Here is a 7085-nt window from a genome sequence, read left to right as displayed (position 1 = left end):
GTTATTTATCTTGACTGCATAATAGGCTGACTTTCACACTATGAGTTCGTCCAGGCTCCTTGAATCATTAAGAGGGTCTTTCATTTTTTACTTTTAAACTCTTAACACTTTCTGCTGTGAATTCTTTTTAACATAAAACTACGACTTAACGGCTTATATATGTAAAATAAAGTTCACTTTTTTTTCCTTTTAAGCAATCAGTTTTTTTTTTAATGCTTTCTCTTGAGAAGCTAAATTTAAATTTTGCAGCTCACAGAAGAACATCTCTTCATATCCAGTGATCTCAGAGTCCCTCTGGTAAGATAAAGAATGTGCGCTTATTTTTAAATACTATTTCTTGGAGAAAATATTACTTAATGGAAAAGATGTGACTAGTAACAAATCAAGTCCAAGGCTCTTCCTGGTTCTGCCTATGACTCACTTTCACTTTGGGCGAAGCATCTCACCACTGTTGCTCTTCATCTGCAAAAACTGGACTTCATGCCTATGGGAGTTGCATGGTTAATCAATGCCTGGAAAATGCGTAGTGGCAGATGCTACAGAAGTGCTGAGCCTTAAAAACCAAACCACCCCCAGCCCCCATTTGTATTCCGTCGAGGTTGAGGTTTATTGTTATTTAACAGAGGAAAGCTAACACTACGTTAAGTTCAGCATGCAGCTCAGAAGAGAGATCAGTGTCCAGATGGGATTTTTTTAAAGAGCTAGGATATTTTACTTTTTTTTTTTTTAAATTGTGGTTGGGGGTTATTTTACAACCCAACAATTCACCCGTGCAAAAGTATTAAGTTTTAAGTTGAAAACTATTGATTTAATAATTTAAATGAACCTCCTCAAAGATTAAAAAAAAAAGAGGCCCTCCCCGCCCCGCCAAGAAATCTCTGAAAACAAGAATTCTTCTGATGTCGCCCACCCCCTGCAGTTCTCCATGTTACAGTCCTTGGAGGTGGACCAGGCATAAAATACTTTCACTAATAAAATATGACAAACCGCCGGATTATACGTGGCCGATTCCCAGTGACTGCCCTGCTACACAAAGCAGAAAAGTAAATGCCATCATCCCCCTTAGAACAAAAGAACTTAGGAATAAAAAACATGGAGAGGGGGGCAGAAAGCAGCAATAAATAAAGGTGAGCGAAGAACCCCGTCCCCCGCCCCTCCCCGGAGCTAGTGTGGGACTCCGCGCGGCTAATAAAGTGGTTCAAGGGTAGTTATTTGCAAAGGGGGCGGGGTGGCCGGGGATTGCATGTTGCATTCGACTTGAGCTTGCATCTTCTCCTGTTGCCTGGACCACTCGCTCCCCCATTGCAGTGCTTCCTCCTCGCTTCTGCCTTCTTTCCACCCCCACCCCTGCAAACTGCTGTTGCACTGGTGGGAGTTGGGGCTGCTCGGGAGCCCCCTAGCAGCTCCCGACGGCGGGAGGGGACCGGGGCTCGGGCCTGGCCGGGCTGCGGCGCGGCGACGGGCCGGGAGTTTGGCGGCCGCTCGGCCCCAGCGCCGCCGCCGCTGCACCGGAGTTTGGCTGCTGCTGCCCTACTTCACTCTAGTTTAGTTTCACTCACTTTACATCCGGGTTTTTTCCCTAGGCAATGGGTGCCGCAGCACACCCCGTTCCTTAGGCAAAGTGAAATAAATTCGCCGCACCGACACGTCAAGTAGTCCGCCCGCCCGAGCGCCGCCGCGGGCCCCCGCCGCCGCCCCGTGCCCCCGTGGGGTCCCCCGCGCCTCCCGCCAGCCACGGGCTCACACGCAGGGGCGCGGGGCGGCCGGGGCCCGGCGCGGTCCAGCTCCGCCCGGCCCCCGCCCGCCTGCCCGTTCTCCCTCGTCCCCGCTTCCCCAGCCCCAGTCCCTCTCGCCCGGCTCTCGGGAGCGGCGGGGGCGCGCACGGCGGCGGCGGCGGGCCGGCGGGGCCGCGCGGCGGGCTCCCGCGCGGGCGAGTGTGTCTGGGCCTGGGCGGAGGGATCCCCGGGCTGAGGCGGCGGAGGTGCTGCGGCCCGGGGCCGGGTGGTGAATGGGCTGGTGGTGCTTGCTGCTGCTGCTGAGAGGAGGAGGAGGAGGATGAAGAGTTGGGCTTGTTTGTCTCCCACAGTTTCTCTCCTGCTGCTCTGATTCCTCCCTCCCCATTCCGGTCCGGGGGCCTGTGTGTGTCTCTCCTGGAGGAGGAGGAGGCTCCAGTTCCTCCCCCCCACCCCCTCCTCCCCACCCCCCCTTGCCTGGGGAAGAGGAGGAAAGAAACAGCCCAGAGAGAGAGAGACAGAGAGAGAGAGAGAGAGAGAGAGAGAGAGAGAGAGAGAGAGAGAGAGAGAGAGAGAGAGAGAGAGAGAGAGGAGAGAGAGTGAGTGAGTGAGAGCGGAGAGGAGGAGGAGGAGGGAGAAGGGAACAACCTACCATCTTAACACACTAATATCTAAAAAGTGCGAGAGGCCCAGAGCAGCAGCAGAAGCAGCAGCAGCAGCTCCAGCCTCTTCCCTCCCTCCCCATGAAGAAGAGTTCCCTCCTCCTCCTCCTCCTGCTTCTCCTGCTCAGAGTTCCTGCCTCCAGCTGCCAGGGGGGACAGCCAGCCAGCAGCAGGAGGGTGCAGTATCCCAGCTTTTCCATTCTCTCTTTTCCTCACTCTCCTCTCTCTTTTTTTTTCTTGAGTAGCTCTATTTCCCTTCCCTCCCCCCTCCCTCTGTCTTGTCTCTGGTGTTTGTCTCTGGGAAGGAGCAGGGGCTGCTTGCTTGGAGTTTGTTGTGGGGGGAGGTAGGGGGAGGGGAGGGGTGTGTGGGAGGGAGGAGGGAAAGGGGGTGTTCTCGTCAGGACCCCTCAGTCAACTTGAGATTTCAGCAATAACTTCCCCTTCGGGGCGGCCCCCTGCGTGCCCTTTTCCTATTCCTCCCCCCCCCCAGGAAAAAAAAAAGACAATGGGAATACCTCGTCTCCCCCCTTCCTCCCCTCTGCCCTCCACCCCTCCCTAGGATAGATTGGAAGTAAGTTTATGAGCAGCCTCGGGAGCCTGGGCGCTGAGTGCAGGGCCGGAGCGGGTGACAGGGGCGGCGCGTCGGGGGTGGCGGCGAGGGGGGCGACACAGCGTCCCGGCAGGGGGTCGAGCTGGGGGGGGGCGGGCCGAGCCCCCCCCCGCGAGTGCCTGCGGCCGGGGGATGGCCGCCTGGGCCCCTTCCCCACCCCCACACCCCGGGATGCTGTCGGGGGGAAGTTTTTATTATGGTTATTTAATTTAAAATTTTTTAAAATTTTTTTTGGAAAACCATCTTGTTTGATGACTGAGAGATCTGGTTTAAAAAAAAAGAAAAAGAAAAAGCTGCGGCTGCTGACGCTGCCGGGCCCGAGTGTGTGTGAGTGAGTGTGTGTTGGTGCATTTGTCTTGGGTGGCCGGAGCAGCGTTGGGGAAATTCCGCTTATTCTTCTTCTTCGGCAACTTGTTATTCCGTGGAGTCCGCCTGCACCCCTCACCCCGGGGCGGCCCTCCCGCCGTCGCCGCCGGCCCGCCGCCCCGGGACCCCGCGCGGGCCGGGGACTCACAGGCCCCTCAGAGAGGGGCCGCGGCCGCCCCTCCCCCCGGGCCGCGGGGGGAGGGGCGCGCGGAGTGGGACTCTTTCCGTTTGGTCCAGCCCCGCGGTGCACGCAGTTCCCAACACTTCTCGTCATCCTCTCTCTGCTCTCTTTATTCTGCTGAGCGGTGCTGTTAGGATTTCTTTCTCTCTCCCCCCCCCCCACCTCCTCCTCCTCTCTTGACCACGCTCGCAATGGTGGGTAGCTGCAAGGTGGCCCTGGCAGGGGAGGGGTTTGATGTGGACATTGGGGCACCGGGCGAAAAAGGTCTCCTTTCAACTTTGTCTTGTGGCTTGCACCCCGGGAGGAGGCCACATGCCGATTGTGGGGTGTAGATGTGCTGGGAGTGATTTCTAAGTAGTTTAGTTGTTGAGATAGGGTACGGCGGCTAATGGTAGGCAGGTTTTGTTTTCATGGGTGAATCCGGTGTCATCATATTCCGGTCATATGTTGAAATATTCTTTGTTTAGGTCTTGAAGTAGAGGATCTCCCTCTGCACGTCCACATTGTGTTGTTTTTGAATGATGTCTTCGGGAGTGTGGATTTCTAGAATCTCAAATGTGATTTTTAAGATTTCGGCATGTGTGGGCCTCAGCACTGGCCTTGACAGTGAACTTTGTGGCTTTTTTTTTTTTTTTTTTAACTTCTAAGATTTTACTCCATAACTGGGATGCTAGTTATGCTTGATGGTAGTATCAGGAATGTAGAGTCTTGAGCTGAGGAAGTTAGAGAGGGAAGGGCATTTATTTATTAATAATTAATAGCTCAATGTTAGAATCAGATTCATTTGCACTGGTTGAAGGTTTTTTCCTCCCTTTTTCCTTTAAAGCAGTTGTGCACTCTAGGAAGGAAGCCTTTTGGCAGACACTCTTTATGGTGGCTTTTTGGGGGCATGAAGTGGGGGGGGGTATCGCCTTTTACAGAGATCTCTTCAGCATCATCTGTAGCTTTATTGAGGGCCTCTTCGGGGGGGGGGCTCAAATTGAGGCTAAGAAGTGTAAGGCTACTTTTTGTTCCTTGTTTACATTTCATGTCTCGCATTGGGGCAGTGGAAATAAATAGGTCAGCCCCCTCCCCCTTTTCAAAGTTTTACCATCTACTTGGTTTACAGCCTTGTAGGAAAGCCTTACTGAGATTTTCCTGGGAATACTGTTACTCCTTTTAATTTCGGTAAGTTCCTTTCTATTTTCTTCTCTCTTCGCTTGTGTATCTGTTGTGAGCTTAACTCTAGCTTACTGAGGGCCATTTTACATGTCTTAGAGTACATTTTAAAAAAATTCAGGACATGTTTTGGTGGCAGAGAAGAATGTTGAGTGTAGTAATGTACATGTTTATTAAATTTTAAGTACTCAACTCCTCAGTATGTGTACTGCCGTCCTTAACGTGAAGATTCTGGGAATAGTGCAGGACATTTTGAAAGCACAAGCCTCTGACTGAAGCTACCCCAGGGGCTTTGAGACTTCCGATGTCGGACACAACAATGTGCACCTTTTGACCAACGTTATGTGCTTGCCTGTTCTGAAAATCTTTCTCTTTTCTTTTTTCTTAAGTGCTATTGAAGACATTTTCAACTTGAGATTTTAGTTGGCTTCACATTATTAAAGTGCTCAGACTTCAGACTCAGGCAAATCCGTATAGAGCTGGGAGAATAACACACTGAAAAGACACCTGCTGGGGCCATACTTTATTTTACAGGGATGTAAGTCATGGATGGGCTGCTATTTATTTCCTTTGGCCTTCATTGGCCAACGCTTGTTCCTCTTCTGTTTTCTGGAAGAAGCTGCTTCAGAAACATCCTTGTGTTTACACGAAGATTTCTGGTGCTATCCAGTAGGAGGCGCTACAAAAGTCAAAGGCAATCTCTAATTTTAAGGGTCTTGCTACTTACTGAAAGTCCCTTAGCTTATGAACAACAGGAGTAAAAGTCTGTTCTAAAATACTATTAATAGCCTTTGTTATTTGAAATGGCTTTTTACCTGCCTATTATACTATGCAGAATAAGTTTATTATTGTGGATGCTGGGGTTAAGAGTAAGGTGCTGTTAGGTGTGGAGTGTAAAACATAATTTGAAAAAAATCTTTTCAAGTTGCAGTAAGCAAAAATAAGTGGCATGATGTAGGTCTTTAGTTCTTATAAGTATGATATTAGTATAAATAGGATATGCAGACATTGTTGGAAAAAAATGGATATTGTGTAGGGGAAGAATCATTTTTCTTGGGTTTTTTCCTCCCTCTCCCTGAATCTATGGACAGTGATTCTAATCTAGATGCCTTCTTAGACATTCAAGTTTATAGATACAGTTGCTATATATAATATAAATATATATTTTGGTGTTTTGTTTGTTTGTTGTTTTTGTTTTTTGAGACAGGGTTTCTCTGTAGCCTGTCCTGGAATTCACTCTGTAGACCAGGCTGGCCTCGAACTCACAGAGATCCTCCTGTCTCTGCCTCTTGAATGCTGGGGATTAAAGGCATGCCACCACCGCCTGCTACAGTTGCTATATTTAAGCTGGCCTTCAAAGACTGATTTTTTTTTTAAACTATGTGAAATTAAGTGGCGTGCTCTGTAATTCCAGTACTTGGCCTGTAATCCTAGTAGGCTTTTAAGTGGGCACTTTAAAAGTCAATGGCAGCCTGGCCTATATTATAAGACTTTGTCTCAAGAAAAATAAACTTGAAGAAAAGTTACACCTGTGGGAGTATATCTTTGTTGGCCTGTCTATTAGTAACTTTTATCAATGCCTGCAGAAGGATAAAGTAGCCACTTTAACATTTTCCTGGCATTCACAGTACATGGTCTTTTGAAATTCTTAGTGTTAGATGAATTGAGTCAAAATAAGCTACTGTGATTGCTTGTAAAGTTTTGTATCAAAGTTTTGAAACTTAGAAACACATAGAAAATTTGATGGACCTGCTTTCAGTTTTGTACATTTACTATTGTATTTTTTTTTCAGCAAGATCAAATTAAATAGTACATGTGAAAGTTCTTTGTACATTGTCAGAAGCCATGTAGACATTGTTGATGAGCTAGATAACAGGTTCAGATACAAGCAAAATTCTGCTTTAAAATGCTAAGTTCTTCCTTATCAGTTAGGGAATTAATTCATTAAAAGTACATGCTAGATATTATGTATTTTGTTTTTAAAATATTGCCCTGTTGGCCGAGCGGTGGTGGTGCACACCTTTAATCCCAGCACTTGGGAGGCAGAGGTAGGTGGATCTCTGTGAGTTCGAGACCAGCCTGGTCTACAAGAGCTAGTTCCAGGACAGGCTTCAAAGCTACAGAGAAACCCTGTCTCGAAAAACCAAAAAAAAAAAAAAAAAAAATTGCACTGTTACCCAAATCTCTGCTACACTTTTGAAGCTTTGTTTAAAAAAGAATGCCTGTGAGATGGTGGCATAGGACTTTAATCCCAGCACTAAGGGAGGCAGAGACAGGCCGATCTCTGTGAGTTCAAGGCCAGCCTGGTCTACAGAGTGAGTCCCAGAACAGAAACCCAGTCTTGAAAACGCAAAACATTAAAAAAAAAAAAAAAG

The 7085-nt window shown here is 48.5% G+C and overlaps 1 protein-coding gene across 18 annotated transcripts in view; it reads left to right on the top strand.

The window, feature by feature from the left end:
* Positions 1-1974: 1974 nt before the first annotated feature.
* Positions 1975-7085, top strand: part of Phf21a (PHD finger protein 21A) — a 165807-nt gene continuing 160696 nt past the window's right edge. For 5 of the 18 annotated variants that reach the window (XM_050124349.1, XM_050124359.1, XM_050124353.1 and 2 more), the window contains exon 1: positions 3764-4719. The gene's annotated coding sequence lies outside the window, so the exon portion shown is untranslated. Of the gene's footprint in view, positions 2573-3761; positions 4720-7085 lie in introns of those variants that run through there. The other 13 variants (XM_050124346.1, XM_050124344.1, XM_050124347.1 and 10 more) reach the window with 7 other exon arrangements.

Source organism: Alexandromys fortis, unplaced genomic scaffold (assembly GCF_014885135.2).
Source record: "Alexandromys fortis isolate MF-2015 unplaced genomic scaffold, M_Fortis_MF-2015_v1.1 scaffold_222, whole genome shotgun sequence".
Taxonomy (NCBI): domain Eukaryota; kingdom Metazoa; phylum Chordata; class Mammalia; order Rodentia; family Cricetidae; genus Alexandromys; species Alexandromys fortis.
Note: the sequence above shows the minus strand (reverse complement) of the source record. Positions and strands in the feature narration are given on the sequence as shown.